Source organism: Rhinatrema bivittatum, chromosome 12 (assembly GCF_901001135.1).
Source record: "Rhinatrema bivittatum chromosome 12, aRhiBiv1.1, whole genome shotgun sequence".
NCBI classification, from domain to species: domain Eukaryota; kingdom Metazoa; phylum Chordata; class Amphibia; order Gymnophiona; family Rhinatrematidae; genus Rhinatrema; species Rhinatrema bivittatum.
In genome coordinates this window covers 6,330,768-6,357,963 of record NC_042626.1, presented here as the reverse complement: position 1 = coordinate 6,357,963, position 27,196 = coordinate 6,330,768, and the positions used below count along the sequence as shown (strand labels likewise).

Sequence of the window (27,196 nt, the reverse complement as noted above, 5' to 3'; positions counted from 1 at the left end):
ATCTAATCGCATCGATATTGACATTGGATGCCTTTTGGTTTGGGCAGCACTCACGGTACTGAATTATCTCTTGCAGCTGGGTACAGTAAATAGGGCCACTGTTACTAGGTGTCTGAGGCCGTGTCTTGCTACAGGGGTAACCTTGATACGTGGAGACCACGCCGGCGGGACCCGACAGATATGGCTGCCCATGACGGCCAAAAGAGGAATGAATGGCATTTTGTTTTGCTTTTCTATGGCGCTGACGGGATACATGGCACCATCTGATGGCAAATGTTGGCGGTAGGGTACACGTGAAGGATGATTATCTTAAAGGGGTGGAGGCTTCTTTCAGGCATTGGTTGAAGCCCACTTACTGGTACTCATTTGCTTGTACCATAAACGTTCGTATAAATTAGCATTTGAAAAACCTTTTTTTTGGGGGAGGGAGGGGGGATGCTGTACTAGTTCTTGCTGGTGGTGGGGGAAATTTGAGAGATGCTTGGTACTAGCTGCCAGCTCTGTGAGGACAAGGCTGTGGTTTTTGTTTTTTTTCTTTTTGCAGCTGAGGTTTAAGATTGCTTCCAAGCTGGACTCGGCAGGCAGGGCATCCTTCAAATTCCTTCAGCCTCCCCTCCCCCCTCTGGGAATTCATCTGTTGGCTCAAGTTTTCAGTGCACAGTCTGAAAGGGCTCCCAGCAGTCCCAAGTCCCTCGGTTAAGAAAAACAAAGTTTATTTGAGGCATTTATACTGAAACCTGATATAAAAAAAAAAAGGTCTGATAACCAAGCTCAGATCTGAAAGACTATTCCCTGTGACTTGTGAATAAACCCACACCGAGACTTTCACCATATTACTGATGCATGTTTATTTATGCTGAGATGTGTAGGGTATAAAGTGAAAAGAATCCCAGCACCTACCCCATCCCGTGTACAGTACAGGCAGGGACACTTTATGCCAGCTGTTGGTTGTAGATTTGTTCATTGCAGCAACCCGCTGTACTCCTTCCTCAGACTCTCGCCCTCTGCGAATGCGTGTAATTCCAAACATTTATAAACAAACAGTAAATTAAAATAAAATTATAAAATTAATTTTTTAAAAAGTGACAAGTGCCTGTGTTTCTTGACACATTTTTTTCTCTTTCCATGCACTGCAGTTTAATGGGGACTTGGGTAGGCGTTTCATGAATACATCATTGTAGCGGTTCCAGGTCTCATTTCACGGGAGCAGGCGAATCACGCTAACATGGTGCCTGGTGCAAGCGGCCATATCTGCAGTACCTCGCACCGGAAACGCTAATGCTCATAAAGTAATTCCTGATTTTACCCTGAGTAAAAATATTTAGCCTTACACCTGAATTGCCAGTTTTTCTCCTACTTACCTGCTACACTTCATATCAGACAAATGCAGGCGGATGAAGGTGGATGCATGTTTACAATGTATGCACACACCACCCTCCCTGAGATACTAGCTATTACTGTGCGTGTTGATTTTTTTTTTTTTTGCATTAAATTGTTAAATTATTTATTGTGTGCTGGGCTGTAATCTCATAAACCTGCCTAGCAGGGCTTATTCACATCAGCTGTTGTATTATCTGAAAAAAGTAAGTCAGCAACACAAAAGACCTTGAAAGGCTGCAGATAGTAATTGCTAAGCTCACCCCTGGTCTTTTCCCTATCAGCTCGTTAAAAGTGGTCAACCATTTTAACAGGGTTTGTTTGCCTGCATTGGCTAACTTATTGATTTCCATCTACGGCTCATTAAGGAAAGCTAGGCTTGATTAAGACTGTTGAATCAGATGTTGGTGGGGGTAGGAGGGTGATAGTCTGCAGAGAGAAACTTGTCTGTGAAGATCTCATTCTGGATTAAGCCAGAGCCCTCTGTGGGTCTGCATTTGTGATGACCATTGGATGAGTAATTACCGTGATGGTAGATAAAGCTTTCTATCACTTTTCTTCATGATACCAAATACATGAGAATTAACATTTCTCTGATTATAGACATCTGTATCCTTCATCCAGGTCTTGCACTAGATGCAGAAACAAGTTGGGCACTTTTTGCTTTTCTATTTTTGCTTTGTTTTTGATCAGGTTCCCAATTTGTTGGAAGCTCCGTATCGCTCTCATCCCTGCCAGTCTCTGGCACCTGGCCAATTCTCCATTGCACTTTCTGAAGGTTGCTCCATGCCACTAAGCTAATTTCATCCCATAATGATGTGGTCCAATTCTGCTTTTTTGGATTCCCATCCCCATGCACGTTGGTGCTTTTTATTCTGTGTTAGTGGAGTAGGTAGGTTTGGCTGCTAAGGAAAAATCTGCTGCTAAGGACTTAAATCTTGTTATGACATTGTGGTGTCAACCAAAGCATATTTGCCAGAATAGGTGCAGTTCTTGTGGGCAAACGTGACTAGCAGTCACACAGTATAACCTGGGGAAGGGAGAGTGAACATTTACGCCATCTCTGCCATGGCCTTTAGAGATGGCGTGTTTCCATTGTCCTTCCAGTCACCATCCTGACCAATCCTCTACAACAGCGATTCTCAACCGGTATGTTGCGGCTTCCTGGTCTTTCGCTGCCCTCCCTCTCCTTCATCACAACGAGACACAGCAGGCAGGAACCACAACAGTGTTAGTGGAAGCTGGCAATATTAGTCCTTTCTTCTTCCCACCCCCATGGCCCGGATGAGGAAGCGATGCATAGTGGGGTATGCGGGAAGAAGAAAGGACCATGCTGCATAAACTGACAGTAGCATCGCAAGCCTGGCCAGGAGTGAGGCAAAGCCGGTGATCAGCGATGGGAGACAGAGCAGTGTTAGCACTGCAGCTGATGGGATTCTTCTTTCTTGGGCCATGGAGACTGGAGGAGGAGGCTGCTGCAGCTGCCATTTGTGCAGGCGGGGGAGGAGGTCAGGAGTGAGAGCGAGCCAAGGAGCGTATGTGTAAGAGAGAGCATGTGTGTGTGATTGCGAGCATGTATGTAAGTTAGAGAGAGAGCATGTATTTGCATGTGTGATAAGAGTATGTGTCTAAGAGAGAGAATGTGTGTGATTGAGAGCATGTGTATAAGTGAGAGAGTATATATGTGTGTGACAGCATGTGTGTAAGTGTGAGAGACTGGTCAGGGAGCATATGTGTGAGAGCATGGGAGTGAGAAGCCTGTGTGTGTATGTGTGTGAGAAAGGTGACTGGTGGGTGTGTGTGTGAGAGACTGGTCAGAGAGGTGGCTGGTATGTGAGGGAGAGTGGTCAGGGAGGTGACTGGTATGTGTGAGGAAGGAGAGACTGGTTAGTGAGGTGACTGATGTATGTGTATGAGAAATTGGAGTGGAAAGTGACTGGTGTGTGAGAGAGAGATTGGTGGGGGAGGTGACTGGTGTGTGAGACACACAAGACTGATCGTGGGATGTAATTGGGGTGTGTGTGTGTGTGAGAGAGAGAGAGCGCATGAGAGACTGGTCATGAGCCCTAAGGAAGACAACAGTGTGGACAGGACTTCGGCTCTGCCTCTGGTGAGTGCTATTGGCCTATAAAGGAAAGAAGTAGGAGAGTTGCTAGAGAAGGTAAGAAAAGGTGGCTTTTTCAGTTTATTTTTCTTGATTAACTGCCATTTTAATTATTGGGTATTATGAGATGTCTGCTGTTTTGAAATAGTTTTATTGCTGTTTGGAAAATTTTTAATAATTCTAGTTTTTTAAATTATTGGATGTTCTATTCATCAGCTGTTTTGAAACATTCTGTTTATTCGTATAGTTAGAATTATTTTATATTTCTTGAGGAATGTATAAATAGAAATATACAGACAAAAAATGAATTGGAAACAGCAAGAAGCCAGTGCAACAATGGAAAAACAAAAACATTAACTTTATGATCACTTTATTCTGTATTTGGTTAGGGTCTGTCTGCGTTCTGCATGTGTGACCCACGTAAGGGTATTCTGCAAGCTTGTATTTTCTATAGTACGTAGGGATTTATAGCAGCTTGGCTTGTTCTGTTTTCCTAATAGGAGGTATGTTGGTGTTTAAGGCCTGATTAAATATTTGTAGTGTTGCCATTTCATAGATTGGGTTGTTACTGTTTGAGTGTGCTCCATAATACAGGTATAACTTTGTGTGGATTAGTTTGTGTGCATTATTGCAGATTTTTGGAGTGTGTCAGGTGCTATATTTATTTTACCCCTTTATTTAGTTCCCATTCTTAAAACATATCTAATTGTTACCACCCCTTTCCCCATTATTTTTCTTTTGTTACTTGTATTCGATTGTTACTTGTAAGGGCCCTGCCCAAAAGTTATTTGTTTTATGTAAACCGATACGATGTGCGAACGGCTATCGGTATAGAAGAGACTTTAAATAAATAAATAAATAAATACATAAATAAATATTCTCTTTCCATTTCTCCAGGTTTGCACTGCATGCAGAGTGGCCTTTTTTGGTTTTCCGTTGCAGTTTCTGTCTCCATCTTTGTAATTTGTGGTCTTTCTATATTTGGTGAAGGTCAGTTCTGTGTGTGTAACTGAGATGAGGCATTTTACTAGCATGTAGGCATTTGTATCAGTCTTATTTTTTGTGTTTTCTCAATAGGACATGCATTGGTGGTAAACTGCTGTCTTTTCATAGGTAGGGCTATTGTGCCTGGTAGAAGAGGGAGTATGTGGTGCTGTTATTGAGAACACCAGAGCCAAACTATATCATTTTTTATATGGTGAGTTGTATGGGGAATTTTCTGTTGGGGGCTGGGGGGTCCTGTGGATGTTTACATTTAGTCCTGTTATGGTCATGTGTTCAGCGTCTCACACATGTGAGAACCATGTGTCAGGTGTGTCTCGACAGAAAATAGGTTGCGATCCTTTGCTGTACAGAGCACTATGGTTTTCAGAGTCATGAGTGGGAGCTGAATGCTCAGATCTAATTCTTTCTTACTTAAAAAATAGCCTTTGGGTTTAAGTGTTCACAGTTGCAGGCTCTAGTTTACCTAGTGTGAATCTGTGCCTGTGAATGAAGAATGAGATCAGAAGCTAATTTTCACAAGTGCCGTGTTCGCACCCTCACTCTGGTTTGCTCACGAGGAATGTGTGCAGCAGATGGTGGGGCTCGCTCCGTCTCCACGCGTCCATTGTATTCTCCTCATCCCTCTGCTTCCATCATCTTGTCCTAAAAGAACTGGGAGAAACACTAGGTAAAAAGTGTGCAACAGGCGTGGACATTGTTAAAAAAAAAAAAAAAAACCAACCTAGAAGCACAGACCAGATGTATTTCATGTATTAAGAAAGGTGGAAGGAAGGCAAAATGATTACAGGCATAGTTAAAAAAAAAAAAAAAAAAAAGTGAGATGAAAGCAGCTATTTTAGCTAAAAGATCTTCATTCAAAAATTGGAAAAAGGATCCATCAGAAGAAAATAGGATAAAGCATAAGCATTGGCAAGTTAAATGTAAGACATTGATAAGACAGGCTAAGAGAGAATTTGAAAAGAAGTTTGCCACAGAGGCAAAAACTCACAATAAAAACTTTTTAAAATATATCCGAAGCAGAAAGCCTGCCAGGGAGTCAATAAGGCCATCGTGGAAAGATTAAATGATTTCTTTGCTTCAGTGTTCACTGAAGAGGATATTGGAGAGATACCTGTTCCAGAGAAGGGTGATGATTCAGATCAACTGAACCAAATCATAGTGAACCTGGAAGATGTGCTACGCCTGATTGACAAACTGAAGAGTAATAAATCACCTGAACCAGATGGTATACACCTCAGGGTTCTGAAAGAACTAAAAAAATGAAATTTCAGACCTATTTCAATTAATTTGTAACCTATCATTAAAATCATCTGATGAACCTGACGATTGGAAGATTTCCAATGTAACCCCTATATTTAAAAAGGGATCCAGAGGTGATCTCAGAAACTATAGACCGGTGAACCTGACTTCACTGCTGAGGAAAAATTGCGGAAATTGTTATAAAGAATAAAATCACAAAACATTTAGATATACATGGTTTGATGGGACACAGCCAACATGGATTTACTCAAAGGAAGTCTTGCCTCACAAATCTCCTACATTTTGTTTTTGAAGGGGTGAAAAAACATGTGGACAAAGGTGAACCGATAGATGTGGTGTATTTGGATTTTCAGAAGGCATTCGACAAAGTCCTGCATGAGAGGCTTCTAAGAAAACTAAAAAGTCCTGGGCTGGAAGTGATATCCTTTTGTGGATTAAGAACATAAGAACATGCCATACTTGGTCAGACCAAGGGTCCATCAAGCCCAGCATTCTGTTTCCAACAGTGGCCAATCCAGGCCATAAGAACCTGGCAAGTACCCAAAAACTAAATCTATTCCATGTTACTGTTGCTAGTAATAGCAGTGGCTGTCAACTTAGTTAATGGCAGGTAATGGACGTCTCCTCCAAGAACTTATCCAATCTTTTTTTAAACACAGATATACTAACTGCTCTAACCACATCCTCTGGCAACAAATTCCAGAGTTTAATTGTGCGTTGAGTGAAAAAGAACTTTCTCCGATTAGTTCTAAATGTGCCACATGCTAACTTCATGGAGTGCCCCCTAGTCTTTCTATTATCTGAAAGAGTAAATAACCGATTCACATCGGTTATTTACTCTTTCAGACAGAAATAGAGAGTAGGATTAAATGGTCTGTTTTCACAGTAAAAAAAGGTAAACAGTGGAGTGTCTCAGGGATCTGTACTTGGACCGGTGCTTTTTAATATATTTATAAATGATCTGGAAAGGAATATGACGAGTGAGGTTATCAAATTTGTGGATGACACAAAATTATGCAGAGTAGTTAAATTACAAGTGGATTGTGATAAATTGCAGGAGGACCTTGCGAGACTGGAAGACTGGGCTTCCAAATGGCAGATGAAATTTAATGTGGACAAGTGCAAGGTGATGCATATAGGGAAAAATAACCCTTGCTGTAGTTACACAATGTTAGGTTCTATCTTAGGAGTTACCACCTAGGAAAGAGATCTAGGCATCATAGTGCATAATACATTGAAATTGTTGACCCAGTGTACTGTGGCGATCAAAAAAGCAAATACAATAGGAATTATTAGGAAGGGAAAGGGAAATAAAACGGAGGATGTCATAATGCCTCTGTATCGCTCCATGGTGAGACCACCTTGAATACGATGTGCAATTCTGGTCACCGCATCTCAAAAAGGATATAGTTACACTGGAGAAAGTGCAGTGAAGAATGACAAAATAAGGGGCATGGAACGGCTGCCCTGTGAAGAAAGGCTAAAGAAGTTAGTTAGGGCTGTTCAGTTTGGAGAAGAGATGACTGAGGGAGGATATGATAGAAGTCTACAAAATCATGAAAGGACATGAACAAGTTAATATAAATCGGTTATTTACTCTCTCAGATAATAGAAGGACCAGGGGGCATTCCATGAAGTTAGCAAGTAACTTATTTAAAACAAATCAAAGAAAATTATTTTTCACTCAGTATCATAGTGGATAAGCTCTGGAATTCATTTACCGAGAATGTGGTTAGTGCAGTTAGTGTAACTGGGTTTAAAAAAGGTTTTGGATAAGTTCCTAGAAGAAAAGTCTTAAACTGCTATTATGGTAATTAATAAGCAATAGTAGCTTGTGATTTATCTAATGTTTGGGTAATTGCCAGGTACTTGTGACCTGGATTGGCCACTGTTGGAAACAGGATGCTGGGCTTGATGGACCCTTGGTCTAACCCGGTATGGCAGATCTAATGTTATTATGTTATGTTCTTAGCTCTTCCTTACTAGATTGATGCCTTCCTACCTTGGATTAGATTTAATCCAAACGAGTTCATTCTTCCCTAGTTGAGCAGGCACTGGGTGGAGCTTGGTACCCATTGACTAGCGAAGACCTTCCAGGATGGTGTCTGAGGACCTGGGCTCTAATGTATTAAAGACAAGCAACCATGGCTAAACATTCCTGCAGATTTCTAGCTCTGGAAGTTGGACATTTGAGTGAGGAAACAGGAAGCTGTCCCTTTTGGATACAGCAGGCTCTACTGATTTGCACATCCTAGCTCTCGATGGTGCCAGTTTGCGCAGTTCTATAGTGGAGCTCTGTAAGCAGAGGTGGTGGTGCAACCAATGACAGGATGAAAATAGAATGCCCACAAATCTAAGTGCTTAGTATTTGGCTACTAGCCAGAAGAGAACCTATCCCCCTTTTGGAGAGATGCAGTTCCAATTAAGTATTGAACTGGACCCACAGCTGTGGAGGAGGGGCTGGGCAGAAGCCTTTAGTGCTCCCATGGCAAATCCATGCACAGTCAGCTGCCAAGAAAGCCCTTTATTCCAGAGCAGAAGGAATGGCTCCTCCCACCCTCCCAGGAGAGAATGTCAGGCAGACTGCTGACATGTCCTAATAGTCCATGATAGGTTTCCAAACACCTGGGTAATAGTAATGACTCCCTGAGAGAGTCATTATGATGCACTTTACCTGGTATGGGATTCCTCGGATGTTCCCTTTTTTTTTTTTTTTCACTGTGTAAGCACTCTTGGGGAATCCTTGGCATATCCTCACAGTCAGAGGCCTGGCGATTAGGGCTTTTCACAGTCACAAGAGGAAGGATGTGTGAGATTATTAAAAAGCTTTAATGTGGATTTAACAGCTTTAAGTAGAGCAAGAGTCCCTTCTGTGGCTTTCTGCAAGTTGTAGCTGCAGACCAGTATCTTTCACATTCTTCCTCTTCCTGGCTGCTCTGCACTACGGTATATAGGTCCATTTTCAGGGAACTTTTTCCTGCAAGCACAGAGCCTGATTTACTAAAGCTTTTCTCCCATTTTGTCTCTATGGGGAAAAAATGCTTAGTAAATGAGGCCCTGAGTTTGAAATCCATTTCACTTCAGGTTAAGATGCCTCAAGTGAATGTTTTGAAGCTCAAATGGTTTTGTGGCAGAGTTAAATGAGGATTGTGTGTAGGGGCATCCCAAGTTTTTTGTTAAACTGAGGAGCCTTTATGCACAAATAGCAACGGTCCCTTAAGAAGCCGAGTGCACCTGATGTGTGTTCTGTGACACACACTTTTAGTGAAGTGTAAGCAATTCCTGCTGCTTCCTGAACACACTGACGCCATCGCCACGGGAAGGGTTTTACTGGCCTGCCATCCTCTCGGATAAGCCCAGATCTGCAGTCCATTCAGGAGCTCTCACCTCTGGCACCCAGCATGGGAGCCAGTGGCTGAGGTGTGTTAGCGGTGTGCCACCTTTTTAGAAACTGTACAGTATGAAGGTAATTTTATAAAGGATTTACATGCTTAAAACTGGGATTTACATGTGTAAATGCATTTACCCGAGTAAGCGGGCTTTTGAAAATTGCTACAATGTGCCGCTGAATTGTCAAGTTTTATCCATGTTAAGTGCAATTCACATGCGTAAAGTGGTTTTTGAAAATTGCCACGTTGGTATGTTACATTTACATGCATAACTCCTTTGAAAATTAACTCCTATGCGTGTAAATCTAATATACGCCCTCCCCTGTTCCTGGAACACATCTCTTTTATTTTTTTTTAATGCGGACAAGTTTATGTGCATTATGACTAGGGTGCATTCCATGAAGTTAGCAAGTAGCACATTTAAGACTAATCGGAGAAAATTCTTTTTCACGCAATGCACAATAAAGCTCTGGAATTTGTTGCCAGAGGATATGGTTAGTGCAGTTAGTGTAGCTGGGTTCAAAAAAAGGTTTGGATAAGTTCTTGGAGGAGAAGTCCATTAATGGCTATTAACCAAGTTTACTTAGGGAATAGCCACTGCTATTACTGGCATCAGTAGCATGGGATCTTCTTAGTGTTTGGGTAATTGCCAGGTTCTTGTGGCCTGGATTGGCCACTGTTGGAAACAGGATGCTGGGCTTGATGGACCCTTGGTCTGACCCAGCATGGCAATTTCTTATGTTCTTATGAAAGGATGTGTATAAGTTTTAGGCATCTGAAACCTTGCTGTCCCACACAGACAGATTTACGCAGGTTAACTGTCTTTGAATGTTTATCCCACGATGTAAGAAAATGTTGAAAGGAAATGTTTCGAAGGTAGGCCAGCAAATGTTTGAAAAATGTATTTCGGTACCTCAAGTTAAAATGATTTAAAAAATGCAAACTTTATTCTGTAATGGCGCCAGGCATAGGTAAAACCCTGGGAGTTTATAACTTGCAGTGCCATGAACTGAAACCCCAGAAGATAAGTGACTTGTCAGAGGTCATACAAGAGTTAGTGTCAGTCTGGATTAGAACTGAGTCAGGGCGGTGATTGTCACTTCCCTAGGGTCATGGTTTGGGGGAGTGGGAGAATTTAAAGTGAAGCCAGTGAGAGAAAGTCGCATAGGGTCAATAAGAAGCCTTGATATCAATTAAGAATAAGGGTATCCAAAAGTAATCTAGCATTGTGAGATTGTTAGAAGAAGTTTGAAAGCTAAATGCTTCAGAAACCCCCAGATTTGCACAGCCACCACAGGCTTGGATGATCGCCTTGGTGCCTTTTTTTTGTGCCGTAAATCACATGTTGGCCTCTGATAGCGAAGCAGTGATAGTAATGTTGTAGAGTCTGAGAACTGGGATCAGGGGGCTCAAAGAATCTCGAGGCTCAGATCCTGTCTTATAAAAAATATTGAAACGACCATGCAGCCCTTCTAGTCTGCCCATTTATCTAGCCCTTACAATTCCCATCACTCCCTCAGAGGTCCCCTGTATTTATCCCCAGACCATGTCCTTATCTCCACTGAGAGGCCGTTCCATGCATCCATCACCCTCTGTAAAGAAATATTTCCTAACCACAACTCTCAAAAAAATAATACAACAAACAAACAAAACCCATAAACAAAACATACAATATTTACATAATAGTAAAATGTACCACAGATGGATATTTATTTTTATTTGGGTTTTTTCCTTTTATTTATTTAAAATATTTATTGCCAGCTGTTCTGTTTCCTTCTGACTGATATTATTAACTGTCATGGAAACTTAGAACATGACGGCGGGTAAAAACCGTACGGCCTAAACAATCTGCCCATCCACATCTTGTGCGTTACAGTCCTTTCTCCTTCAGAGATCCCCTACGCTTATCCCAGGTTTCTAGAATTTAGATACTGTCCTTGTCTCCACCACCTCCACAGGAATACTGTTCCGTGCATTCTCCACCCTTTCTGCAAAGAAATATTTACTCCCTTTAAACCTCATCCCATGACCCCTTATTACAGAGCATCCTTTCCATTGAAAGAGGCCTGCCTCCTGTGCATTTCTTTCTTGTACATATTTAAACATCACTATCCTATTCCCCACTCCCCCACTTTTCTTCTTTCCTCCAGGATGTACATGTTTAGATCTTTTGTCCCCTTATGCTTTAGTACGAAGACCAGGGATTATTTTAGTAGCCTCCCTCTGGACTGACTCCATCCGGTTTATATCCTTTTGAAGGTGCGATCTCCAGAACTGTACTTAGTATTCCAAGTGAGGTGTCACCAGGGACTTATACAGGGGCTATAGCTCATCCTTTTCCTGCTGGCTGTTCCTATGCACCCAAGCATCTTTGGGGCTTTTGCCATCTGAATGTCATGTGCTACAGGACTGGTGCGGGGGATTTTTTCAGCAAGCTGCTGTTGTGCATTGAAGCTAACTGTGTCTCTTTCCTAGCCTCCAAAATATCCCATTGTCCTCCATTGTTGGTGGGGGTGTTGAAGTTACACTAGAAATGAGGTGAGGTCACCTTGCCCCCTGGTCAGCCAAGCAGGCTGATTCAGTCCTAGTTTTATCCCAATGTGTGTGTAGCATAGTAGATCTGATTTTCTTAGGGAAATGAAAGGGGAGAATCAGACCTACAGGAATAGATCTGTTTGTGCAGTTTACCTGGGGTGAGGTTAGGTCTCGATGGTCAAAGAGAAGGAGGGAAGGTCCCGCAACATAAGGATAGGATATGCTAGTGCACAAGTATTCTCTTCCTCACAACTTCCCAAGTTGTAATTGTTTACTCTTGCCTCTGGGGCACTGATCAGTCTGCTTGCAGTAAATCTCCCAGCGATTAAACTGCAGGACTTCTTGTGAAAGAGCATTCTGGCTCCAGATGGGTCCCTTTTGCTCGCAGTTGCAGCTGTAGTTTGCATGCACTTTCTGTGGTAGGAGGCAACTCTTCAAAATGATTGGGGGTGCCAAATTCGAAACAAAAGACCTCTCCTTGCATACAATGAGGGGTTTAATCAATCCTGAAAATGCTCAAGCACCCATTGCACCCACAGAGCTGGACTTGTGTACCTACCCGAGAAATATCCCTGTTTTATCTCACTCAACTTTGCCGATGTTGTCCATCTGTATCCTCAGCCTGAGAAACAACCAAAATGGGCAGTTGCTACCGGAGAAGATTTTTGGATTAGTTTCTGTTGACCCACTTTTCTTGCTGGCATTTGGTTGAGGCAAATTAGCTGGGAATGTGTTTTATAAGCAATAACACACGACAGGGTGTGTATTAAGATTATGACACATGCCTTGGGTGCATTTGGCCTCATGCCTTCAGCACTGGGGAGCTGCTCTGGAATCCTTTTAATGTGGTGGATATGATGACATTGGATTTTAGGGGAAAGTGCCGAGTCAGGCACTTGTGATGTTTGCTGTTTTGGGGCTCGACTGGAGTTGTGGTGTTGCACTGCTGCAGAATTAGCTACGAATGCACTGTGGTAGGCTTTTTTTCTCTTTGCCTTCTTTATCATCACACCTGTAAAGAACTGTTGGATCCGATGATCCTCTGGTTTTTCAGACTAACCAACTACATAATTATGCACTTAGAAAATTCCCTGGGTGTAAAACACAACCTAGATTTTCCTTTTAAAATAGAAAGTCAAATTTTCATTCTCATTGTTTATTGCCTCTTTGGTTGACTCTGATTTTGCAGTTACTACAGCTCTTAGGACATCATCAAGCATTGTTGAAGCTGCCTTGTCATTGGTTAATGCTCTAAGATTTGCACTGAAGGTTTCCAAACCTTGATCTTTCCTTCTGGCCACTTTGTAAGGTGCTCAGGGGACCTAGGCATTAGTGCTGTCAGCCATTTATTGACACAATTGACCATTTTCACAAAAGGTCGTACGCATCTCACACCAAAGAGATGAGATTTTAATGGGAAGAAGAATAATGACTTCCATGAAAGGTACACAGGAATTTGGGAAGGCAGTGTAAATTTCACCAGAAGTTCAATTTTATTTTTCAATTTATTCTTTATTACTGCAAAGACACATAGCGCATGAAGAAGTAGATTTTAAAAGCCTTGCATGCGCAAAAATGGCCACATACGCGTGTAAGTGGGGCTGCGCGGGAGTTATACGAATGGCGCGCGTACTTTAAGGTACGTGCGCCCAGAAAAAGTAGGCGGAAAAGGGGGCAGGTTATGGGCATTCCAGAGACGGGGCCAGCACTGATGTGAGCAACTCCAAAGTTTCTCAGCCGGCGCGCGAATGTTACCCGTGCCACTTTGCTACAGCTCCTCGTTAGGCGCAGGAATCCGGGGGTGGGGGGAGACTCTTTTTATAAGGCTCAGTCTGATACTCTAGATATGCAGCATTGTAAGGGGGCATTTTGATTCGAGGTGGGTTGGGGATAGGAAGGGTGGTGTTACAGAGGTATTCCTTGTAAAATTGACATCATTAAAGAATTTTTGACCTTATAAGTGATGAAGAGAAGCTGATTTGTGCAATGCAGCTAGCAGAGACTGCTCTTGTAAGAATTTTCATCGCTTATAAATGGCGCACATAGGATATGTGCATAAAGCTGCAGACGTGTGAGCGTGAACAGCATTTTATAACCTAACTTTTCTTGACAAATCGCTGTCAAAATGGTAAATTGTGTGAATAAATGGCTGACAGCACAAATGCCTAGGCCCCCTGAGCACATGCGTAGGTTATAAAATAGTGCGTATTTTTGCACGTGCACAGCCCTTTTAAAATCTACCCGATAATACACGTTAACAGAATAAAAAATGCAAAATACAGATTACAGCTAACATGATGTCAATACTGCCTATCTTGTGTTTGAAAATGTTGCATTATATGTCATTTCAGAAAGACTTTTCATTATATAAAAGCAAACAAAAACAAATAAGAGAAGAAAACAGTCATAACACCAACAGTGTAAACACCAAGCCCCTGATGTCCCAGATCCTAATCGCTCAGCCACCCCTCCCCCCCCCCAAATGTTCTTTATTTAACTGTTCATCTGATGAAGATAGCTTCCTTTCATTAATGATGCTGACAGCTTCCTTAGCTCTGTCTGTACACTCTGGGGGTCAATTTCAAAGACCTTCCCAGTCTACCCTTGGAAATGGCCCCTTATAAAACACAGGGAAGTGAATGGATGACCTGGAAAAGGAAGTGATGAGTGAGGTGATCAGATGCACAGATGATTTCAAGGCGACCTTATGAGGTTGCGGGATTTGCCATCTATTGACAGCTGAAAGTTAATGTGGAGAAGTACAAAGTGAAGCATTTAAGGAAGATTAATCCAGACTGCAGATACACAGTGCTGGGTTCCAGATTAGGTATCATCACCCAGGGAAAGGATCTTGGAGTCGCCATGGATTATACTTTGAAATTCTCGGTCCAGTGCACAGTAGTGGTCAAAAAAGGAAGCAGGGTGTTAAGTTTTATTAGGGAAAGAAGTAAAATAAATAGAGGATATCATAATGCCTCTGATTCTGTCCATGGTCTGACCACACCTTGAGTATCATGTGCAGTTCTGGTTATCCCCTTCTCAACTTATTTTTATTTATTTATGTGGTTTGATTTTATATTCCACTTTTCAGATACTGCAGGTATTTTCTCAAGCCCTGAGGCCAACAGTCTGTTTATATCTGAAGCAATGGAAAGTGATGCAGAGAAGGGCAACAGAAATGATGAAGGGGATGGAATGGCTACCCTGTGAGGAGAGGCTAAAGAGGTTAGCGCTCCAGCCTGGAGAAGATGTAGCTGAAAGGAGATAAGATAAAGGTCTATAAAATCAGGAGTGAGGGGCAACGAGTAAATGTACCCCTTCCGATAGTAAGGGACAGTCCTTGAAGCTAATAGGTAGCACACTTAACTCTTGCTGGTTTTTGGGGGTTTTTTTATTTGTTCACTCTGTGCACAATTAAATTGTGGAATTTGTTGCCAGAGCATGTGCTGAAAGTAGTTAGCATAACTGGGTTCAAAAAGGGTTGAGAAGTTCCTGGAGGGAAGGTCCATAAACCATTATTAGCCATGAGGAGGTGGAAGAAACACTGCTGATCCCTGGTTATGCACAGGAAGGATTGGATCCTTTGGGTTCTGCCAGATACTTGTGACTTGCATTAGACGCTGTCTGGGACAGGATGCCGGGCCTGATGGACCTTTCTTATGTTCTGACACACAATGTATCACCAGCCGGACTCCTAGACATTTTCAGTGGAAAATGTTAATACGGCTGTGCGCCATGCTTTGAAAGGTTTAAGAGAATCTCCAAAGAACCAACTGGTTGTTGACTGAACCCTTGAGATCCTTAAGGGAGATAAAACCCAGGAATGGTCCGCAGCAGATAAGACGGGCTCTAAACTTGCCTAACATGCTTCAAATCAAGTTAGCAGAGCAGCTTAACCTGTCGGTCCAGATCTGAGAGGGCCCACCTAATGACAACTTGTCAAAACTATCAAGGGCTGTAAAAGAAAGAGAGAGAAAAAAAAGACTTTGGATATTGTACCAGCAGATGAAACCTGTTTTGTGTCACCTTAGCCAAGACTCAACCTTCCACGGCAATAGTCAGAGAAATTCTAGACCCTCCATCTCTGCTCACCTCTTCACCTTTGCACATTTCTTTCTAACGATGCCTCCACTTGCAGGGTGACCTTTTTGGATACATGACGGGAGGTGTGGCCATTGTGTTTTGTGCCGTTCCAGTGTTAATTGGAAGCAGAAGTTGGGGGAGTTTCGTAGGGAGTGTCGTGTGGCACTGCTGTGCTCAGAGGTTTGGGGGCAGATTCTGCTTATCTCTGTAGGGCTTCATTAAGTACTTTTCCAGCTGGCTTGGAGAAGTGTAATTGACTCCAGGGCTTCATGAAGAAGCAGGTTAAGTAGTTAGCCAGGCTTTCCTCCTCCCCACCTCTTTCTGGCCTCTCTGGGAAGGCAGGAAGGTAAGGGAGGTTTCATCTCTTGACACTCAGCCAATGCCTAGGATAGTGTGGATTATAAATACCTTTTACCATCTGGAAGCCAGAGAGTATCCCATGCACTTGCATGGTGACATCAAAACAAAGGAATACATTAATTTCTTACATAAAGACAAGCTCAGCCACCTGCACAAATAGGAGACACAAAGTACATGGGGTATTTTAGTGTGCATGTTGCGGCTGCTCATTTTGAAAGGGAGCCCATGCGAGTGCAAGCAACACAGACTCGGAGCGCCTGTCTACAGAGCAAGCAACGCGGGCCATTCAAAACTGCTCCCTAAAATGAGGGCAAATTATTTTCAGTTAGCTACATCTCCCTCATTCCCTTCAACTCATTTTTCCTCCCTTCCTCCTGTTTCTGTCTCTCTCTCCTCCCATCCTTCCCTCTTTCCTTCTTTCTCTCTCTTACTGAGATTGGGCTTTGCCACATCAGAGCCAGTTATTCTAAAGGGGACTTTTAATTTTCCTTTTCAGAGGATCAACAAGTCCCTCTCTGTCAACAACCTTAGTATTTCAAACTGTTCATTTGTTACTCCCACTAAATATTCAATTGCAGAACAAAATATCCATCCCCAAAACATTAAGAGGTTTGCTACAAAGCAGAGAATTAATTGGGTGAAACGCAATCTATTTTTGGTACGAGTGAGAGCAGTCAGGAGGCATTGATTTTTAATACTCGCCGGTGCTTTATTCCTTACCTTTAAATGTAAAATCAAAGGAAACAGCTGAGCTCTTGCTGAAATTAGCAGCCCCGAGCCTTCGCCAACCTTAGTGCATTGGCTGAGATCTGAAGCCCTTAAGGCACAAGGCAAGGTTTCCTTTGGTTACCTGTGTTGTGTTTTTAGGTTCAAGAACACAAGAGCAATTAACTGTCTGGAGTCTGTACGATTTATCCTTTCCAGTGTTCACTTCAGTAGCATTTTAAATATGTGTTACTACCTCTAATCATGCCAAGAGCCCCGGAGAGAGCTGTCACATTTTGGGAGAGGTGAAAATGAGGGAGGAAGGTGCTACCTGCTCCCTCTGTTGTACCAAACTCTCGTTCAGTCTTGGCCCATGAACTTGAATGAGCCAGGCAGAGAGGAAGTGATGACACAAGCGCAAAGGAAGTTGAATGCAGACTGAGAAGAAAATGGTGGCCCCCACTATCTCCATGGTTCCAACTCCAAAATATTTGTTTGTGATGAGATCAATTATTTTTTTTTAATTTGAAATCATTTTTTGGTCAAAACCTTCAACAAGGAAGAAGGTGCTGACCTGAGGAGGGTTCTTAGTAGTCCCAAAAGCTGATGATATTAACCATTCATAAGCCTTGGTCTCCACCCATCTACTCTGAGAGTTTTCTTTGACATAATTTTAAAGCAGCTCATACGAATGCTATATTTGGGGAGGGGGGGGGAGGGTTTAGCATTTTATCTCTTGTATGGGTGGGATCCTTTTATCAGCATGAAAGCTACCCATGGCAGCTGCTGGAATCTTGCTATACAACAAATTCTCATTATAACAACCTCCTTTAGAACAAACCTTGCTTTAAATCTTCTTCCAATTAGCTCTGCTACAATATTTATTCCATTAGGAACTGACTGCTGTAACAAACCCTCTTTGTAACTCAGAAATTGATTGACTCCCAGCCTTGTTCTTTCCCACCGACTCTGCTTTTCTTTTGTCTGCTCCTTGCTACCAAGGTCAGTCCTCGGTGGATAGAAAGAGATACTGAACCTTGCAGGGATGCGTGGTCTGAAAAAGCCTTTGGAGTAATTCTCCGTCTGCTGGTTTAGGCAGGATTTTTTGGGTTTGTTTTTTTTTTGTTTTTTTTTGCTATATTCACCTGGAGAAATCAGATATCTGGTAGCTTGGAGGAGGGGAAATAATTAAATCTGTTGACCAAGAAAGCAAGATAATTTCAAATCTCTTGTTTTCAACTGCATCTCTGCGATGGGGATAAAGTGACTGGCCAAGGGTCACACATAAACAGTCAGTCCTTCTCCCTGTCTCTAAGAACCAATCAGATTAAGATGCAGAGTTACCCTGAAAATATATGTAAAAGTTTTTGGCTCCTGTTGTTCTGCCTGTCGTCTTCTTCTAGCTCAATCAGAACCAGTACTGAACCTTCATTCTCAACTTCCTGGGGATTTTTCCCCTGTTTTAATATACACTACCACTGGTCATTGCAGCAACACCAGGACTCCTTTCAAAATCCTGGATTATGGGCTCTAAATCCAAGCCATCGGGTATCTCCTTTGTTGGTAGCTACAACTCCCTACCCACCCAGAAGCTGTAAATGCTGCCTCTGCAGCATCCCTACTCATGACAGAGTTCGGAAGACCCAATCTGGGAGTTGAACTGACAATCCTCCAGATGGAAGTGCAGAGCATTTGCCACTGAGCCACCAGTAACTGTAACTATTTCTGCTATTTTCAGCTCTGGGGTTGGGAGGATAAAATTACCTGAAATGATTGTGGTTTACCTGGGCTAAAATATTTCTCCCATAACATACATAATAGACTAAGCATCTGCCAACATGGTTTAATGCTGAAGTAAAGGAGGCAATTAAAGCTAAAAAGGCATTGTTCAAAAATTGGAATGCAGATCCAAATGATGAAAATAAGCAAGAGCATAAGCACTGGCAAATTAGATGTAAAACAGTTAGACATGTTAAGAGAAATTTTCAGAAAAAGCTTGCCAGTGAGGCAAAATCTAATAAAAACCTTTTCATGTATATTCAAAGCAGAAAGCTTGTGACACTAGATGACTGGAGGCAAAAAGGGTGCTCAGGAAGGACAAGGAGATAGCAGAAAAACTGAATTAATTCCTTGCTTCAGTCTTTAGAGGAGGATGTTAGGAAGATGCCCACACCTGAAACATTCTTTAATGGTGGAGAATCTAAGCAACTAAAACAAATGTGTGAGACAGTGGAGGATGTAATACATCAGATCAACAAACTAAAGAATAACAAATCACTGGGACCAGATGGCATCCACCCCAAAGTTCTAAAAGGACTAGAACATGAAATTGCTAACCTGTTACTAGCTAACCTTTCATTTAAAACAGCCACAATTCCTGAAGATGGAAGGTAGCCAATCTGATACAGATTTTTAAAAAAATAGGTCTGGAGTGATCCAGGAAACTATAATCCAATGAGTCTGATGTCTGTGCTGAGCAAAATAGTAGAAGCCGTTCTTTAAAACAAAATCACTAGCCATATAGATAGACATGGTTTAATGGGGAAGAGTCTTGCCTTGCCAGTGTTTTAGAAAATTGTGTTTGTGTAAATACCCCTTGAGAGACGACTCAGGAAATTACAAAATCTGGGGATAGGAGTTCATGTTCTACTGTGAATTGGTAATAGGTTAAAAAGCCAGAAATTGAGGGTAAGACCAAATCAGCAGTTTTCCAAGTGAAGAAAGGTCATAAATGGAGTGCCCCAGGGATCAGTACTGGGACCTGTGCTGTTTAACTTATTCATAATTATCTGGAAAAGGAGTGATGGCACAAAATTATTAAAATTTGTTAAAACTGCAGTGGACTGTGAGGAACTGTAGAGGGACCTTGTAAGACTAGGAGAATGGCAACTGAGTGGCAGATGAAACTTACTGTGGAAAAAAGTGATGCACATAGGGAAAAATAATCCCAACTACAGGTACCCGATGCTGGGTTTTATATCAGGAGTCAACACCCAGGAAAAGGACCTTGGAGTCCTTGTGGCCAATGCATTTAAATCCTCGGCTCAGTGCATGTCAGAGAATGTTGGGCATGGCTAATAAAACAGAAAATATCCTATTGCCTCTCTATCGAGCCATAGTGCGACCGCACCTTGAGGATTCTGTGCAGTTCTGGTCTCCCAATCTCGGAAAAACAGAGCAGAACTAGAAAGGGTGCAGAGGAGGGGGGACAAGAATGATAAAGGGGATGGAGCAGCTCTCCTAGGATGAGAGGCTACGCAGGCGAGGGCTCTTCAGCGAGGAAAAGAGAAGGTTGAGGGGACATGAGAGGAGTTTATACAGCGGGTAAATAAAGACGGTTATTTACCCTTCCAATTAATACTAAAACAAGGGGAACACTTCATGAAACATACAACCAGCAGATTGAAAAGAAATCATAGAAAATACTTTTTCACTCTGCACATGGTCTGTTGCCAGAACACTTGATCAGGATGTCAAGCATGGCAGCGTGAGGTTTGCACAAGTTCCTGGAAGAAAACTCCATAACACATTATTAGTCAGGGAGACTAAAGAAAACCACCTCGGTGCAATCCCTGGGCGTGAGGAACAGGAATGGGATCTGCCAGGTACTTGTGATCTGGATTGGCCACCCCCAGAGAGAGGACGCGGGGCTCAGTGGATCTTGGTCTGACCCAGCATGGCAATTCTTATGATTCTACAGTAAGTTCTCTTAGGAGATTTTTTTTGTGATGAGTCCCTTGCCTTTTTTAAAAATACATTTTCTTATGAATGGATACCCTGGAAGAGGGAGAAAACAACATCTTTTGCTGCCGCACTGAATCCACACCACAAAGTCCTGTAGGCACTGTGTGTTGCATGAGGGAAGAGATTCCCATCAGTTAAGGAAGGGATTTACCATAGGCAGGCTGATAAAATGTCCCTGCCATTGAAAGCCTGCATCTGTCTTTGATGCTGCTAGGTTAGATTTTTCCTCGCTGGCTGATGACATGTTAAAAATTCTCACACACCCAGGCGTGTCTTCTCCATAATGCTGCCCTTTCTTGACTTGCACTAATTCAGTCACTCATTGTGTGGCGGAGCATTGTGCATGCGTATAGTTCATCTTCAGCCTGTTTGCCTCATGCAATTCATCCTCATCCTGAGAGCCATCTCTGATATAGCATTCCATGCTGACCTCTGACACGAACTTCAGCCTCTGACCCCACTGAGTAACCTGCCTCATGGTTGCAACTCCATCTGACGTTATGTCTGTAGCATGTGGTGCAGATGGGATGGAATTATCCACACCCCTGCAGTTAACCTGGAGTGGCTTCCAGCGTAGGAATGCCCAGGGCCTGTTCCAAATCTGTGTACTCAGCCTGACTAGCAGACCACGCTTTCCAGGGACACATACATGATTAAACATGACTGTGCCTGTGAGCAAGGACCCACCCAATATCGCTTATCTAACAGCACAATTAAGTAGCCCCAGGCTAGGACCCCGGGGATTTTTCCCAGTCTGAAACTGCCTGAACATAAACAATTCTAAATGGATTTTACAGCGTCTCGGTGAAGGGGAAATTGGACATCTGGGTGCAGATCTCACATCATCATCACACCCGGCCCCATCCCACAGTGCTGTAACCGTGAGAGTCAAATGCTTCTGTCTGTACACGTGCATGGATTGTGTTTCACACAAAACAAGCAGAGGGAAAGAAGAGAAACAGGATCTGTCCTGCTCTCTTCTACTAGAAAGGATTTTAAAGATTCTCAGTTAAAGTTTGCAGATCGTGCATCAGGCAGATGAAAGGCTGCTATTTTTAATTTCTTTTTTTTGTTGTTTAGTTTTTAGTGGGATTAAGACATCCCCCCCTGCATAACCTTGGCAAAATGAGTCAGTCAGGGCCTCTGTTCACCTGCCCTCACGATCCTGCAGATACAGGGAATATTCACCAGGACACATCCAGCAGTTACTGCAACTCAGTAAAGGAGTCAAAATAGTTAGGAAAGAGAACTTACCAAAGTGTCCAGGCTCTCCTGATAGTTTATTGCTGTCATTCTAGCTAGCACAACTTTCAGCAGTTTGCAAAGTGCTCATACGTTGCCCCTGCAAGGGTAAAAGTGTGCATGTAAATTTGAAAATGTATTGCACTGTTTACTCCAGTTGTTTAGTTTTCAAGGAATATAAGGTGTTTGTGTCATACTGTTATCCAATGGCAGAGGATTATGATGGCGGAATATAAGAAATTGTAAACAAATAAAATAAACCTAGACCCCACCCCCAAGGAGCCCTCTGTTTCATTTAAGATTAAGGGAGGGGGATTTCCAGACTCTCTGCACTGGGACAAGGAGCGTGTGTGCACCACTTCTCAAAGTGAGAGTGTCTGCACTTGCACCTGCTTTGTGTGTGAGTAGAATTTTGCTGGCCAAATTTGTGTGTAGGTTTGAAAATGTTGTCTATACATAACCACACTCCCGAGATCGTTTCCTCTGATTGTGCCTAAAAGTGCACATGTAGTTGAGACCTCGAGGGAGGACAATTTTCTGACAGCTGATTAGCACGGCTAATATGCTTTTTACCTGCTCTGTCATGTTGAAAATTACCCTCTTCGTGCGCTGTTTAAGATGCGCTGCGGTGCCCTTAGAAAGGCTTTTGCATACATTTAGGATACTTTGGAATACTTTGCTTATCCTGAAAACAAACCTGTTGAAACGGGCTGAGGATCAGGGTGGAGAACCATCCACTGGAACTGCTTCCTAACTTGGTATTTCTTAGAAGCGCATGGTTGGAAGCAGAGGTGGAAAATAGTTCTTTCATTTAATTCATAATTTAAAGAATGCAAATGAAACTGTAAATCTATTAAGCAGGAGCACACAAGCTTTTGACGGCTCTGCTGATCAATAGGGTAACTGCTCAGATGACAGCGCTAGCGTGACTGTGCATCCCGAAGCAAGGGGATGTCAGGAATTTGATATGAGCAAACAACAAGGTGAATCATTTCAGAAATGGGTCAAAAAGGAGATGGCCTGTAATTTTAATATCAATAGCATAGTCATCTTGAAATTGACAAGTATATTATGTATTGCTTTTCATTCAGACAGCTCCCACTCTTCTTTGCTGCTGTTATTCCTAATTAATTGATTGATAACTTGCATTTATAAAACCACCTCTCCTATAAAACTCTCTAAGCTAATACATCACATACATTTGGTACAAAAGAAATAAAAACAAGCAATAACAAACTCATACAAATGCCATAATTAAATTAAAAAAGAAATAAAAGCCCATAAAAATAGAAAAAAAAGAAATAAAAACTGTTAAGTTAGCAATGGTCACAATTAAAAAACAAAAGGCCCCAAAATTGTGAAGAAGCCAAGAAACCAAAATAATAATTTCCAGCCAGTCATCGTGTTCCAGCAGCATTACACTTTTGGCATGCCTCCCTTGTGACAGGCTCGGTTTCCAAACTTAAAAATGTAACTTATCTGTCTAGGACAGAAGCGTGTTTGTAGACGGATTGAACGTCCCTATAACACATCTGCCATGAAACAGCTGTGCCTGCAGAATGGGCCACTGTTTCTGTAACGCGCCTGCCATGGAAAGACTGGCTTTGTTTTTGTAACATGTGTGACATGAAAGTGGCAAGAATTCACGAGCCTGTTTGGAAATGCTAGCGGGAGAAACATAGAGATGTAACGGATAGCAGCAGAGCTACTCCTACCCTCGCAGTAAGCAGCGCAGGAAGCTGTTTTTACAGTGTCCTGGGACTGCTGCATTCTCAGGGCTTGCACTGGTGGCCCTTATGCCATCCTGGGATTATAAGTGAACAAGAGAGCCACTGTATGTCTTTGAATTGTGGCAGGAGTGATTTCCAGCTGGTATTTGTAGAGATTAGCATGGAACCCGTCTGGGCTGGCAGGTGCTCTCCTGGGTCATCCCTCTCTCTTTACCTCACCAAAGCAAGCCACTTTTAGGGGGGCTCGGAATGAGAGGATTAATCTTTACCCCGTCCAGCTGCTTGGCTAAAGCCGGCTGTTACTTATATCGTTTACGTGAGGCAGGCTGAATTAAAGCATGTCGTTGAGCAGTGCTGGGTTTAACATTCTTGGCCAGGCTGCAGATTTCTATATTTGCCCCTTTTTCCCCCTCTGTAGAAGACCCCACCCCAAGCAAGGCTAATTTACCCACCTAAATTACTTTATTTGCCCTTGGGGAGGACAATTTCCAGTGAGCGTGGGCTCTTCAGAAACTCTGGCGTTTTTACTCCGTGTACTTCAGGTGCAAAGCATGCAGAGGAGAGAACGCACAATGGAGTTCCGAGGCCTGGCCAATCCCCATTCAGCACTCAGACAGAGAAGCAGCCAATCCCCCTTCAGTACGGAGTTAAGTGAAAAACGTAATAGTAAGGGCCAGCAGCACTTCACGGTCAGAGGATCCTATTCCTCTTCCTGCTCTGCTTTGGGGACACTCTAGAGGAAGCAGGGGAAGGAGGCTGAGATCAGCAACGCTTGGCCTGACAATTTTATTTTAGATATTGAGGGGTGGGAGAGGAGGAGATTGGCAGCATTTTTTTCGCTGTCTAGTTAGCTTTAGGACCTCAAGAGCTGGTTGTTTAAAAGATCTGCGCAGGATACATTTGGAGTTACACGGATAGAAGTCAAGGTTTAAAATGTTCCCTTCACGCCTCAGCTAAATTGTTGCCTTTGGTAACTCATTACTCCCACAAAATTTAGGCAGGTAGTACTGAGAATGTGGGAGGAGTGAGTATTGGTTGGAAATGACTTGGGTAACTTTAGCTAGGCTTGATCCTCCATAGATGCACGGAAACGTTACCTGTCTAACTTTACAGCATATCGGACCACTGAATACTGATCTCCAGCTTTTCCGTCCAGAGTTGGTCAGCATTAACCAGATAAATTATAGCCATAATGCTCCCCCCACACCCTCTCTTTTTATCCAGCTAAATTTTAAGCATATGGTGGCTTATCTGGCTAAAATGTAGTTGACCTGGGTACAGGTATGGGGGGATTTTTCAGTGCTGCATTTTGTCTGACTCCAGACTCTTGCCCAGCCCTCTCAGGGTGTATCTCTGTATATTTGTATATATATCTAAGTGGACGTATCAGTAGTTTTAAATACATTGTGCCTGGCTGTGTTGTACACATGGAAGATATTTCTGGTCAGAAAAAAAGTGTTTTCAAAAGGTGGGGGTGTGTGTGTGTGTTTGTGTATGTTGAGGGGGGGGGGAGGTTGGGGCAGTTGCTTCTCCCTACTAGAGTCAGTAACATTATTTGTTCTTATCCAAATCCCATCGTGTATTTGCATAATGACGTCTCTGGAACTGTTCGCCCCATAAGCAAATATTGCATTCTCTTGGAAAGCCAAACAATTGTATGTCAGACAAAGGAGAGCAGAGATACTGTTAATGGAATTTGCATGATATTTTTATAGACACAATAATACCTCTGAAGGCTGCTGGTTGGATTTGCTTTAGTAATTAAGTCTTTATAGCAAAGGCTGCAGGGTGTACAAGGTACCTTTTTCTTTACTTAAATCCAGGGGGAGGATATATTTGCCAAGCCATAGATTATAGTTTAAATGGTCCTCTGGACCACAAGAGTCAGAGTATGTTTAGATGTGTTTCATGATACCATCTTTCAGAAAATGGCCCACAGCTTGGACATCAGCAGTCGTAGCTGGCCCCATTGGAATCAGTGAATGGCACTTTTATTTAAGGCCTATTTACTAAGCAGGTTTTCCAGTAGACAAAAATGGGAGAAGACCTTTAGTAACTAGGTCCCCTAGTCTGAAGTTTATATGGCGGGAACATTTGATAAACACAGTAAAGTCCCTTAACACTCACACATTCCCAGCAGTGCTTTCATTGTCCTACTGGAAATGATGGATTTCAGCGGCTTCCTTTGAATATTTCCTTAGGGCTAGGTGGCTGTAGGGCCTGCACTTTCACAGAAAGGCAGTTGCTCCCAGATTCACAGCTTATCTTATAAAGGTGCAAAGTGTTGCTGGTGAGAGGGCGTTAATGAATGTGGAGTCCTGTTCTTCATCCTAGCTGCCTGCCTACCTTTGCTCCCAACCACTTGGCATTCCCTCTGTCGTGAAGATGCAGGATTTGCCAGCCCCAGAATGCAGCTGCCTGAAGGATGTTCCCAGTGGTCCTGGGGGGGGTTTGGAAGTTTTTACTGTTCACGTTGTTTTGTTTTTGAACCCTGGGCCCCCCGCCCTCTCCTGCAGCCAGCAGTGCCTTGGCCAGCAAACCCAGGCAGCCCTCCTCCCCACCTTGCAATTAAGATGTTGGGTTTTTTTAGCAGATATTATTAGGACCTTTCTCCAGCTCTGAGCCTCTAGAATGAAAAATTCCAAGTAAGCTTGCTTTCAGCCTGGGAATGCACCTAGCTCCTGGTCCTGTGCAGACACCACTCTTCAGTGACTTCTCTGTCACACTGTGGGCAGCTGTGTGTTACAGTCAAAGGGCAGTACCCAAACTTTCTGATGTCTTTATTGTACAGGTTGATCCAATCCTGGTTTTACCCCCCTTGCATTCCCTAAAAGAAAAACAGGAGTACAAGTCCCTGCATGGAGTGGGATAAAAGCAGGGCCCAATCAACCTGTCCTGAAAATAAAAATAATAATGGAGCCAGGTGGCACCGCTACTGTCGTCCAAGCAGCCACTGCAGACATGCAAGTGCACTTAGGATTGGATGAAGGACACCGGTAAATGCTCTCAGAATCCTTTAAATGAGTTAATAGGTACAGCAAGTGATGCTGCCATTTCCGCTGAGGTAAAGAGGATCTCCAAATCGTCCTGGGATCACAGGCTTCCGAAGCCCATCCTGACAGCCCCACAGCACTTTTCAGGATATTTGCAAACGTATGTCCTGTGGCTTCCTTGGGCTCTGCATGCCAGTGGGCTTTTACAAAGTGGTCTGTTTTGGCTGCATGGGTGTGTTTTAAATATACTGTTTTCATAATGTCTTTTTAGTATCTCCTAAGCAAATGTTGCTTTGCATGGTTTATTTTCTCCACATACAATCTCCTTTTCCTATTCACCCATCTTCCCCTTTCTCTTTACAATAATAATCATTGCCTGAAGCAATGGCAGCTTTTGTTGCGAGGATTATGCCTCACCTTTGTGCGTGTGTTTCACAGGATGGAGCCATTCCAATGACTCGGTGTGTCTTTAAGAGACAAAGACAGACGAGAGAGAGTGAAATATTCCTGTGAGAAATTGTCATGTTATTGGCAAAGGGGGAGGGTAACTAATAATTTTGAAAAACAGCCCACGGCTGGAAACAATTTACCTGTCAGAATGCATCAGGATTGGAAAGTCAGAAAAATCCTTCCATCTGCCTGTGCTGGAATGTGGGTGTGAGAGGGAGG

At 42.8% G+C, this 27,196-nt stretch overlaps 1 protein-coding gene and 1 long non-coding RNA gene across 4 annotated transcripts in view; one reads left to right on the top strand and one right to left on the bottom strand.

The window, feature by feature from the left end:
• Positions 1–27,196, top strand: part of PLXNA2 (plexin A2) — a 315,878-nt gene that overhangs the window by 52,996 nt on the left and 235,686 nt on the right. The window lies entirely within an intron of this gene.
• Positions 872–27,196, bottom strand: LOC115073825. The gene is made up of 3 exons (XR_003852128.1): positions 27,118–27,196; positions 21,817–21,904; positions 872–1,004 (listed from the first exon to the last, which is right to left on the bottom strand). It is a non-coding gene; the product is annotated as an uncharacterized LOC115073825 (long non-coding RNA).